The sequence below is a fragment of the Mauremys mutica genome, chromosome 2 (genome assembly GCF_020497125.1).
Source record: "Mauremys mutica isolate MM-2020 ecotype Southern chromosome 2, ASM2049712v1, whole genome shotgun sequence".
Classification (NCBI taxonomy): domain Eukaryota; kingdom Metazoa; phylum Chordata; order Testudines; family Geoemydidae; genus Mauremys; species Mauremys mutica.
The window spans coordinates 204,982,231-204,995,867 of record NC_059073.1 but is presented as its reverse complement, the minus strand read 5'-3'; positions in this window follow the sequence as shown (position 1 = coordinate 204,995,867).

Sequence of the window (13,637 nt, the reverse complement as noted above, 5' to 3'; positions counted from 1 at the left end):
GAATAAAAACATGCCCTATGGCCTTACCGATTCTGTAAAGTAGTTAGGTGATACACCACATTTCCAATATCACTTCCCCCCTCCTTCTATCTTAGAATTAAATGAAATATTTCTTCCAGGACTATTAGAAATTCCAGCCAACAATCTTTTACCAGACTTACTATTACTCAATATTGTAATGACAAATCAAACTGATTCCAATTTTACTGCCTTTTTAAAAAATGAAACTACAATATCCCAAAATTGGATACAGATAGAAATGTCATGCTTGAATAATAAGAGTATAATAGTAGTAATATACTACCAACCACCTTCCCAAGATGGTGACAGTGATTGTGAAATGCTCAAGGAGATTAGGGAGGATACAAAAAACAGAAAACCTAATAATAATGGGGGATTTCAACTATCCCCATATTGACTGGGTACATGTCACCTCAAGACAGCATGCATAGATGAAATTTCTAGACACCACTAATGACTGCTTCTTGGAGCAGCTAGTCCTGGAACCCACAAGGCAAGAGGCAATTCCTGATTTAGTACTAAGTGAAGCACAGGATCTAGTCTAAGAGGTGAAAATAGCTGAACCACTCAGTAACAGCCATTTTAATGTAATTAAATTGATCATAATTGTAGAGGGGAAAATACCAAAGAAGTCCACCACAGTAGCATTTTACTTCAAAAAGAGAAACTACACAAAAAAGGGGAAGCTAGTTAAACAGAAATTAAAAGAAACAGTCACAAGAGAAAAATGCCTGCACGTTGCATAAAAACTTTTTAAAAACACCTAAAGAGAGGCTCAACCTGAAGGTATGCCCCAAATCAAAAAACACACACAAACAGAAAGATGACCAAAAAATGCCACCATGGCTAAAACAACAGAGTAAAAAGACAAAAAGGCATAATTAAAAAATTGGAAGTCAAATCCTATGGAGGAAAATAGAAAGAAGCATAAACTCTGTCAAGTCAAGTGTAAAAGTATAATTTGGCAGACCAAAAGAAAATTTGAAGACACAAAAACTAATAGCAAAAAAAAATAAATTAAGTACATCAGAATCAGGAAGCCTGTCAAATAATCAGTGGGACCACTAGATGACCAAGGTGCCAAAGGAGCACTGAAGGAAGACAAGGCCATTCCAGAGACACTAAACAAATTCTTCGCATTGGTCTTCTCTGCAGAGGATGTGAGCCGTTCTTTTTGGGTGACAAACTGTCCCAGACTGAGATGTCAATACAGGGGGTTTTGGAATAAACTGATAACTTAAACAGTAATAAGATGTCTCCAGGACCAGATAGTATTTACCTAAGAGTTCTGAAAGAACTCAGATATGAAATTGCAGAACTAACTGTGGTATGTAACCTATCACTTTAATCAGTCTCTGTACCAGATGACTGCAGGATAGCTAATGTAATGTCAATTTTTATAAAAGGCTCCAGAGGCAATCCTGGCAATTACAGGCCAGTAAGTCTAAATTCAGTATCAGACAAATAGGATGAAACTATAGTACAGAACAGAATTAACAGACACATAGATGAACCTGATATGCATGGGTGCTGTCGTAAACATGGTTTTCATAAAGGGAAATCATGACTCACCAATCTATTAGAATTCTTTGAGGGTGTCAACAAACGTGTTGCAAGGGTGATCCAGCTGATATACTGTAATTTTACTTTCAGAAAGCCTTTGACAAGAACCCACACCAAAAGCTCTTAAGCAAAGTAGGTAGTCATGGGATAAGAGGGAAGGTCCTCCCATGGATCAGTAACCTGTTAAAAGATAGGAAACAAAGGGTAAGAATTAACGGTCAGTTTTCACAATGGAGAGGGGTAAATAACAGGGTAATCCCCAAAGAATCTGTACTGGAACCAGTGCTGTTCAACATATTCATAAGTGATCTGGAAAAGGGAGTGAACAGTGAGGTGGCAAAATTTGCAGATGATACAAAATTACTCAAGATTGTAGTCAGCTTTGGTCTTAACTAAGGCCTGGTCTACACTGGGGGGGGGGGGGGCGGGGGTTCGAACTAAGGTACGCAAGTTCAGCTACGCGAATAGCGTAGCTGAACTCGAAGTACCTTAGTTTGAAGTACTTACCTGTCCTCACGGCACGGGATCGAAGTCCGCGGCTCCCCCGTCGACTCCGCCACCGCCGTTTGCGGTGGTGGAGTTCCGGAGTCGACGGGAGCGCGTTCGGAGTTCGATATATCGCGTCTAGATGAGACGCGATATATCGAACTCCGAGAAGTCGATCGCTACCCGCCGACCCCGGCGGGTAGTATGGACGTACCCTAAGAGTTACAAAGGGATCTCCCTGAACTGGGTGACGAAATGGCAGATGAAATTCAGTGTTGATAAATGCAAACTAATGTCTACATTGGCAAACATAATCCCAATTACACATACAAAATGATGGAGTCCTAATTAGCTGTCACTACTCAAGAAAGATATCTTGGAGTCATCATGGATAGGTCTCTGAAAACATCTGCTTGATGTGCAGTGGCAGTCAAAAAAGCAAACTAAATTAGGAACCAATAGGAAATGGATAGATAATAAAACAGAAAATATCATAATGTCACTTTGTAAATCCATGGTACACCTACACCTTGAATACTGCTTGACGTTCTGGTCGCCCCATCTCAAAAAAGATACATTAGAAATGGAAAAGGTACAGAGATGGGCTACAAAAATGAGTAAGAGTATGGAACAGCTTTCATATGAGGAGAGATTAAAAAGACTGGGATTGTTCAGCATAGAAAAGGAGTTGATTAAGGGGCAATAGGAAAGAAGTCTATATAATCCTGAGTGGTGTTGAGAAAGTGAATAAAAAAGCATTATTTACCCGCTTCATGTAACACAAAAACCAGGGGACATGCAATTAAGTTGTTAGGCAGAAGGTTTAAAACAAACATAAGGAAGTACTTCTTCACACAAAAGTCACGGTCAATCTGTGGAACTCATAGCCAGGAGATGTTGTGAAGGCCAAAAGTATAACTGAGTTATAACTGAGTTAAAAAAGGAATTAGATAAGTTCATGTAGGATAGGTCCATCAATGGTTATTAGCCACGATGGTCAGGGATGCAACCCCATGCTCTGGGTGTCCTTAAACCTCTGATTGCCAGATGCTGGATCACTGGATAAATTGCCCTGTTCTGTTCATTCCCTCTGAAACATCTGGCACTGTCCATCATCAGAAGACTAGATGGACCTTTGGTCTGATGCAGTATGGCCGTTCTTATGTGAAATCAGTGCAAAATCAAGTGATCCCTTTGGAGGTTGGGAAGCAAAACCACAGGGCTACACCAGGGGTTTTTGTACTACTTCACGACACCATGGCCTGTACTTCCCGCTGCATGGTTTCAAGGAGCTGCTCAGGTATGTGATAAGTCACATGGTATGGCTTTAGCTCTGGGCTGGTTTGGATTTGACATTCCATAGGATATGTTCACCCTTGCTGGGTGGAGAACACAGTGTCATAGTGAGTTAACACGTTCCTGGCTTGCCAGCATAAGCGAGGAGTAAGACTTTCTGCTACTAGCATGTCTTCAGTGCCTGCTGGCTCTTGTATCTGGGGGCCCAGTCTCCAGGGAGATCCCTGGGAATCTATGAAATAGCTTTTCTGAGCTAACCAGGGTTTTAACATATTTACATGGAAATACTTGTGTTTCTTCTTTTTGTCTGGACAGTGAATTTCATAATCATCCTTTCTAACAGGCAAGGTTACACCAAACTTGAAGTGTTCTGGCCTGGTTCACTATATTCAAATACACCCAGACCAAGGGGTAGGAATGAGCATCCCCATGGACACACGCATGGGTGGCAAGTTTGTAGAAATTTTGGTGATGCCCAGAACCCGCCCCCCAACTCCTCCCCCCCAAACTCCGCCCACACCAGCCTAAGGCTCTGGGAGGAGGCTTTGTGGGGGGAGGTCTGGGGTGCAGATCCTGGGCTGGGGATTAGGGTGCAGGAGGGGTGCAGGCTGCAGGCTTCGGGATGGAGTTTGGGTGCAGGCTCTGGGCTGGGGGTGGGGACATAGGAAGGCGTGAGGGGTGCACCCTCAGGGAGGGAGTTTGGGGATAGAAGCAGGGGCGGCTCTAGGATTTGCGCCGCTCCAAGCAGGGCGGCACGCCGTGGGGGGCGCTCTGGAGGTCGCCGGTCCCACGGCTCCGGTGGATCTCCTGCAGACCTGCCTGCGGAAGGTCCGCTGGTCCCGCGGCTCTGGTGGACCTCCCGCAGGCACGCCTGCGGATGCTCCCCCGAAGCCGCGGGACCAGCGGACCCTCCGCAGGCATGTCTGTGGGAGGTCCACCGGAGCCACGGGACCAGCGGACTGTCCGCAGGCACGTCTGCGGGAGGTCCACTGGAGCCGCCTGCCGCCCTCCCGCGGGACGCTGCCCCAAGTGCGCGCTTGGCGCGCTGGGGTCTGGAGCCGGCCCTGGATAGGAGGTAGTGCAGGGGTGAGGGCTGTGGGGCTGAGGATGAGGGGTTCATGGTGCGGGGGGGCTCAGGGCTGGGGCTGAGGATTAGGGTGCGGGGGGATGAGGGCTCTGGCTGAGGATGAGGGTTTGGGGCGTTGGGGAGGCTCAGGGTGAGGGCGGAAGGGCAGGGTAAGGGCAGCCTGCCTTGCCATTAGTAGAGGGCAGGCACTAGGACCCTGGGGCAGCAGACAGCAGTTCTGCTGGGAGCCGAGAGCAGGCAGGGGAGAGGCGCCGCGCTGCTTTTTGTCAGGCAGGGATGTGGTGCGGCGGAGGGGGGACAGGCGGGCGGGGGGGTGGTGGCAGGCGGGGGCTGGGACCTGCTCCAGGCAGGGACGCGGCGGGAGGAGGCCCGGAGGGGCCCGATCCAGGCAGGGCCGGGGGAGAGACCCAGCTCCAAATATTCCTGGAGCCCGGGCACCGCACACAGATATAACCTGCGGCCTATGGACACACGTTATGTGCACTGAGTCATTCCCTCACAACTCTTCTGGATCCAGTCAGGTGTCCCAGACCAGGATCTGGGAGCACCCAGAGTCTATTAGTTGCATCAGCATTCAGACCCCAAATGCTACTGAACCTACTAATTCCCAGCAACAGCTTTTGTCTGTTCTGCCAGAAAGACCCCACCATTCTACAAAGGCATACACCATGAAGTCACACTCTATCAGGGAACACAAGCGGCTGACATGGCCTGGCTTTCCACATCAGGAACAATGATTGGCCTATCAGGGGAGGCTCCCATGTCACCTGCTCGGCCTGCTCCAGCATGAGACTCTGCATTTCCCCTGTGATGGGTTTTGATGTGGTGTTGCCTGGTGCCTTCTGGGAGGGTCCCCCTCATTTCAGTGCTTTTCTGGGAGCCTGCTAGTCCTTTCCCAGTACCTCCAGTTGACTCCTCAGGAGGTTGGGGCTGAGTTTCATAAGACCTGGGCTGTTCAGCCTGGCCATTCAGCCTGTCAGCATGCTGGGGTTCTCTTGGATTGCCCCGGTTTGAATGGTGGTTGACAAAATATCTAGATACTGTTCAAGTACCACCAACTACAGAATCTCATCCAGAGTCTGTGGATGGCCCAGTCCTTTAGCCACTGCACCACAACCTGGGATCGTGTCCCAGTGGGAGGGGCTCTGTCTGGAATTAGTGCCATCTCAGGTGATACCTCTAGTCGGTCGAGGAGGGTTGCTTTTATGGCATCATAGTCCTTTGCAACTTCATCTTCTTAGGCCTGCTAGGCCAACTGTCCTTCCCCCATCAGAAAGGGGACCAGCCATGCAGCCCAGGTGGTCTTCTCCCATTGAGTGGTAGGGCCTACCCATTCAAATGTAGCAAGATACACCTTGAGGTCATCAGGGATCCCAATTTGGAAAGGGCAATAGCTGGTGCTGACGGAGTCACTTCGGAGTGGGAGTGGCTAGTGATCCACTCTAGCATCGCCTCCTGAAACTGCTGCTGCCACCATTGTTGCTGTTGCTGCAGCAGCAATAGCTCAAGGGGCACAGCTTGCTGCCACTGGGTAGTGTGCCAAACTTCTTGCTTCCCTTCCAGGAAAAGCTGTTGGGCCTCTTCTGAGCTAGTAGTCAGATGATCTCCTCCATGGAGTCCCTTTATGGAAAAAAGGGGGAAATCAATTCCACTTCTGGCACCAAGTGTCAGCCGACCAGGCAGCCTAGTCTAGTGGCTGGAGCAGGCAGCAAGCCTAGTGGCCATAGTCAGGACTCAAAGTGAAGGGCCAAACTGGAAGGCAGAGTCAAGGATTGGGAGATGGTGTCCCGTAGTCAGGAGCCAAAGCCAAGGATGAAAACCAGAGGTCAGGAACTGGAGCGAGCAGGCTAGCAGGCAAGGAGGGGTTCAAGGCAAGGGCAGTACAGAGACAAGGCTGGGTGCCACGCAAGAGCAGCAGGAACAAGGTAATACTGGAGCGGGCACAGTAGTGGGCATGAGCATTAAGAAGGCAGCGAGCTGCTACTGCTGCTAGCTTAAGAGCCAGTCTGCTGGGCCCTGCAGCCAGTCAGGTGGCGTGGCTAATCAAGCATCCTGCTGCAGGCCAGCTGTGCTGATGAAGCTGCCTGGAGACTAGCTCTGCTGCAAGCCTTGATTCCTGACACCAAGTTGTAGGAGGAGGGGCTGTTCTGTGATGGTACTGCAGGTGCTCCCCAGCTTAGGTGGCAAAGTTTGGCCGCTTGCTTGGATCAGGGTACCCTGTGCCGTAAGTTTGGCATCAGTCTCTAAACAACTAACAAAATAGCAACTCAGGATTCAGCTGTCTGTGCCTTTATACAAAGGGGGGGAGAATAGCTTCAAATGCAAGTGTTTAGCTGCAGCACTTAGCACAAGGGCCTGGCCTGGGTTAGCCCTGAGGCACTCCTCTTCTGCCCCAGTCTCAGCCACCTCTACCTCTGAGCCAAAGCAGGCAAGCCTTCTTAACTGGCCTGCTGGTTCCTGATTGGTCAGAATTATTACTGGCCCTTCTAGGCTTCTGGAGGACTGTCTTGTTGCTCCCCTGGTCTGAGTGGCTTTTTCTTGGGAGGGGAGTGTTGGGGTGCTGATGCCTCCAGCAGGGGACAGAGAAGGTTTGATAGACGCTGTCACAGAGGGGAAAGGTTGCATTTCTTCCACTGTAACAAAATCTGAGATAAAATGAAACCCTCAAAATAGAATTCAAACCCTCCTGCTCCAACAACAAAGGCCTTTACATCTTAAGCTAAAGAAGATCCACATGGATTAGATGTGTAGAAGTTCTCATTCCATCCAGCAGAGGGCAGTGGTGCACATGCACTCTAGTCTACCCAATTTATTACACTATTGATGGGCACTTAGTTTCAGGAAAGGTGTTGCCCCGGGTATTGAAAAGATAACCTTCAGTCAGAGCTGAAAGGAAGTTAGGCCACTTACCAGTACGGGCCAGAGGGAACATTTTCAAAAGCACCTACATGACTGCTTAAGTCCCATTTTCAAAAGAGAATTTGGCACCCAGGGCCCAGACCTCAAAGGCATTTAGGGATCTATGGAAACTAGGTGCCTCAATACTTTTGAGCATCTGGACCTTAGGAACCTAACTCTAATTGAAAGTCAATGAGACTTAGGCTCTTAAAACACTTAGGCCTTTCTAAATATTTTACCCATAAGCCAATATTTTCAAACCTAAAGTTGAGTTACTAAATCTACACTTAGGTTCCTAAATAAAAATGAGTGATTTTCAGTGTTGCTGAAGATTCACTGAGTGCTTGCAGCTCCCACTGAAGTCGGTGGGAATTGCAGTACTCAGCACTTTTGATAATCAGAGTAGTTTTATTTAGGAATCATATATAGATTTAGGCACTTTAAGCACCCAGGTTTCAAAATGTAGGTCAGAGGCTATTTGCCTAGATGCTGTGTTTGCTGAAATACATTAGTGGAAAGTGGATGAAAGAGGGTCAGTTCAAAGAAAGTTGTCTTATTATGTTACCCTCCTCTGCCCACCAAGTCAGAATGAGGGTTTCAAGTTATAACAAAGCCGCACCTGTTTTGATCACACTGATTTTCCACAGTCAGAAACTGCCTTCTCCATTCACTATATGAAGTCTGAAGTGTGCTGGAAATTAAACTGCTTGTTTAAAAACTACTGCCTGGCAGTCACTAGACTGCTGGGAAGTGTCATTTGTGACACCAGCAAAAAGAAGACTTGACATCCCAGAGTGCAAACAAGTTTTAAACTGATCTAACGATAAAGAGTTTTTTCACATATTTTTAACTATAAAGATTTTACTGGGGTTGCAGAACAATGCTACTAATTACAGTGTTAAAATTTTGTATCCAGTAGGGCCCTTGTGTTTCTGCAAATATTTCAATGTACTAATGTGGTGTGACTGCATTTGCATCTAAGGAAACATATGAGCCATTTACAATTCAAAATATTTTTCTTGCATGGTAATATGACTAGGAGTCCTTGTAGCATCTTAGAGACTAACAAATTTATTTGTTAGTCTCTAAGGTGCCACAAGGATTCCTCCTTGTTTTTGCTGATACAGACTAACACGGCTACCACTCTGAAACCTAGTAATATGACTGAAAATCATATAGCAGATTTGATTCTTTCTTTAATCCTTCCGAGAAATTGAATCAGCTCTGATATCTTTTCTTTTTTCCTAAATTGTGAAAACTTTGAATCAAATTTTAATAAGATTGTAATTGACAAACCCATTGGAACATTAGTGAACATTTAAATTCTAATTAGCTAAGCCACTGCTAATCTCCCCTCAGCATAGCTCGCAGACACAAATGTCAATTAAACCTGAGTTTGTCCCCAAGGAAGGAAAGGTCAGAGGGTAGTGTTCAGTCAGCTGTGAGATTATGTTAACACAGATTTAGAAGTAATAATCTCAACAGAAAATGCTAAACTTTCTTTTACTTATTTAAAATAATTACATTAAAGATAGGTGTGTAGGGATGGGGGAAGCTCTAGTCTAAAGTGAGTCAACAGTGTTGTTGGCACTTTAGCAGCAGCCAAAGTCCTATCAATTCACTGCCTAAAGAGTTGAACACCACTTCTTTCCTTATTTATGGCCAAATCCTGGTCCCACTGAAGTGAAGAAAAAAACTCCCATTCATTTAATCTGTGCCAGGATTTGGCCCTTGATGAATTTCTTAAATCCTTTAAAAATATTCCAAAATTGAGACAGTTCTTTTTTCTTAAAGAAACCCCTTCATTTCTTCACCGTCCTTTTAAAGTTCATTTGTTCTAGTGAGTCCAGGAACGGCACAATAATTGAAATGGATTCCCTACACTGGATTTCTTTTGCTTCCCTACACACTGGGAGCTTTATGCTCAGATTCATCAAGCACTTAAGCATGCATGTAACTTTAGGCGTGTGAGCAGTCCCATTGAAGTGAATGGGATTACTCATGAGTTTAGAGTTACACATGTACCAGTGCTTTTCTGAATCAAGGCCATAGAATTGTAAAGAGGCAATGTAGTGTTTGAATCTGCAATCACTTCTCACTTAATGATCGTTTTAACCTATAAGGCCCTAAATGGCCTGGGACCTACCTATCTAGGAGACAGCCTCCCTCCTCATGACATACTGCCACAGCTGTAGGTCAACCGAAGATCCTGAGCTGAAGCCACATAAAAAAGAAGGGTTCAGATGGCATGACAAGCTCCATGAGGGACCTGGACCTTGGGAGCACACTTCCACCCCAGCTCTGTAACAGTCCAAGTTTGTCAGCTTTCAGAGCCTGCTGCCAGGACCACTTTTCCCCCTGGCCTATGAGGAGATGGGTGTGGGCAGCACCAGGGATGGGGTATGGATTGTGCATGGGAGTTGATTAATGTCTATTGTATTTACATTGTCATGGGGTTATTTGATTTGAACTGGGGAACTGACAGGCTTATTTATTTATTTAGTATTTTTGGAAAGATTGTCAAGGGGCCTGGGAAGACAGAAATCTTTCTGCTGGGTACAGTCCAGTGTTATAAGGAGTCTTGTTCCTCCTTGATGTGTCAGCCTCATAAGGAGGTGGATTTGGATGCAGATTGAGAGATTCTCACCCCCCACTCTGGCCCCTTTACATCAGGTAAAAGGTCAGAACCAGCATAAGGGGGCTCTGAAAGCTTTATAGCCAGTTGAAGGAGGATTCCTCTGGCACAAACCCTGTGGAAAACAGCCATAAGTGTGCCTTCTGAGAACTCCCTCGGAAGCCCTGGCATAGTGGGTGTGCCGGGGCAGAAGGGTTGTCAGAGGCAGGATCAGACCACCACTGTTGACATTCCAAGCAGTGCTGCCCCCCATAGGGGAGGCTGCCATGATTTATACATACCCCCAGAATTGTGTCAGTTATTCCAGGGGCCTCTCTAGGCCCCACAGCAGCCCAGGAGGGTGCAAAGGTGCTTTAAAACTACTTTTGCCTCTCTCTCACTGGGCTGCGAGTTCTGCACAGTGCCTATAAGTGGCGCAGGACAGAGTCTCATCCGCTAAGCCAAGCTAAGAGCCTTGGCATCACTCTAACCGGGCTCTTCTATCCCAACATGCCTTTGGATTAACGTCACTCCCTCCTCGCAGGGCCACTGGCAGTGCTTATGCATTGCTTACTCATGCCACCTGCCTTTAAGGGCTCTCACCGTTGCCTTTAGATCAGCAGGCGACTGTGCCTTGGCAATGGGCAACTTGTTCTCTCTTGACAGTCATGTCATTTTATCCAGACACGCTTTTAAACACCTTAAAGCTTTCTTTCAAATAGCATGACCATGGTTGGCTCCTTGTTTATAACCTTTCCATTTCCCCCACTCTCTTCCCTTGTCCTAGTTTTATATGAAGATGCTTTTTTGGTGAGATCTAGACTGTACTTTAAGAATTGCTGTTTAGAATCTTCTGCATCTTGTTAGGACCCCTTTAGAAATAAAGGGTATGATTTTAAAAGGTGCCATATGCCCCCTCTGTGGTGTTGAACTCCCTCAGCTCACATTGGCTTCAATGGGAATTGAGGGTATTCATAATTTCACAAGAACAGGCCCCAAATTGTTATTAGCATTAGTGAGATCATTGAAAATTATTACTGAAGTCAAGGTTTGAGTGTAAAGTGATTGCAGGATAGGCCCTTATGGGTTTAGGCAATTCAACAAAACATATAAGCACATAGTTAAGTTTAAGCCCATACTTATGCACTTTGCTGACTGGAGATCGACTTAAGCATGATCTTAAAATGAAGTATGTGCTTTGCTGAGTAAGGGCCTCAAATACCTTCCCCTCTAGTTATATTTACTGTGCTTTCTTCTCATTCAACTTTCTAAGGATAGGCTACTGCAGACTGTTTCCTGAGACATACAGTCTCAGAAATGTAGCATTACTGATAACCCAAATAGCAAAATCAATCATTTCAAACAAGCAAAAAAAAAAAAAAAAAGTGCATGACTGATGAGTCATGACCCTGAGAGCAGTTTTGAGAAGTATAGAATACTAAGCTTTTAGGTATTTGAGCTCACCCATTATGAAAATATACAGCTCTCCAGCATTCGACACATTGGAGCACTTTTTCCTCATGATATTTGTGACAGTCTGAAGCAGAGTACAGTTTGAGGTAGGGTTGATGCTGGAAGCTAGTGTGCACCATGTCAGAATCCTCTTTAAGAGTCAACGGCATTGATGTGACCTAGCCTACTGAGACCTAATATGCAACACATGGGTTCTCTCTACACTCTTGGAATAACCACCCAACTGTGCCTTTTATAAAACTACACAAAACTGCCTTTTTTTAAATGAAAAAAGCATAAATTTTAAATGAATGTAAGAAACGTGCTGGTGAGTCATTATGGTTAGCAAGCTAAAGTCAAGGAAATTCAGTCACTTGAGGAAATCATAACTGATGTTATAGTATCATTTGGGGACATATTTTCATACAAGTTAAATGTATAAATATTGTTATCCTTATTCAGTGCCATATGTGTATGGTGCTTTTGCAAATAAGGTAAAGATAGACACCCTAGCTGATAAGTTTGCAGTCTAAAGCAGCGGTGGGCAAGCTGATTGTGGGCCACGAGACATTTTGCTGACGTTAACCATTCGCAGGCACGGCTCCTCGCAGCTCCCAGTGGCCGCGGTTCGCTGTTCCTGGCAAATGGGGCCTTAGAGAACACTAAAAATGTCAGAAGTTAAAATCCACTGTTGAGCAAAACCAAAACAGGCATGTGTATCCCTGCAATACTCATGCCTACATTAACAAGTCAGTTGTGGCTCCAACACTCAGTTATCAGCTCTTCTCCCACATGAATTCCATATCCCATTAGGGAACCTTTATATATCCTATTATGCTATCTATCCAGCTACAGTATCTTGTTGGGTTCCAGACCTTTTCCTTATTACTATCACACTCCACTTCCAGTCACTGGTTCTGCCTCACATTTCTCCAAAACTGATATAATTTGCAATTCAAAAAGTATGTTACATAAGGAGAGGGGAAAGCCCATATTACTGTGTCTGATAAAGGCTCCATTTGCTCCAAAATTAAAAGGATGCAGATGTATTTTATACTGCATGAGAAAGAACACAGCTCAAAGGTTAACAATGGCAAAAAATAATCCCGACTTCTACTGTAATGACTAGAGAAATATTGCTATCTAATATGTTCAGGCAACAGAACTATCAAAGAGAAAAGGTCAAAGGTACCATCCCTCCCAAATTATATTCTCATATAAAATCTGCTAAATAATGGTCCAGATCCTCAGTTGATGCAAATCAATGAAGAGATGCCAATTTATGTAATCTGGTGCAAGAACACATGTATGTAGAAGACTCACTTATTTGGCTTAGCTTTCACATAAGTAACAAAATAAAATAATTAAAAAAAAACTTATATAGGTACAGAAAAGGGGAGAAATTTGTGCTAGACTAAGACACCTGTTATACTTTTAAGTTGCAAAGTGCCTAGAGACCATGGTGATGTGCTCAGTATAGAAATTTAGATAGATTAGATATCTAATCTCTCTAGCGTGCCTTTCATTCCCAAAATGGTTTACACACTTTACTATCACAGGCTTCTTTCCCAGCTGCCCCTACCATTATATACTCACCCTTATGATGCAGTCAGAAACTGCTAATGGAAGTCCCAGGTTACACAGCAGAAGTGCATATCTGCTGGCTTTTTACAAATATAAACCAAAGGGAATGCTTTCGCTTTGAAAATGTGATTAAACTATCTCAGTCACTTAGAATTTGCAACACTGAGTGCAGAAATGCCGAGATACCTTTGTAAATTTGGGCCAAGGATCCTAGCAGAACCCATGGGCATATTCAACCCCACTGAAGATAATCCAAATTTCAGAAGTCCAGCAAAGTCTAGAGAACACAATCTTATTTTGAATATCTGCCTGTGAGTGATATCTTGTGCTGGTGAGTCAAGTGAGCAGAACTTGTTTTGTGGAAAGAACTTGGAACCTTCCTCCCACCCCCATTTGACCCCTGCTACTCCCCTAATAGCTCATGGAGCAGCATCTGTTTGCTAGCATTGTGCACACGGTAACGATTAACTCAGCTGTTTGAAAACAAGAGCAACTGGTGTCTTCATGCTCAACCAAGAAAACATATATTCACGGCAGCTCATTAAGCAGCATTACCAGCATTCATGTTCTGATGACCCAATGTCCCCCAGGTAGAGTAATGCCACAGTCAACCACTTCATCTTCTCTACAAAGGGA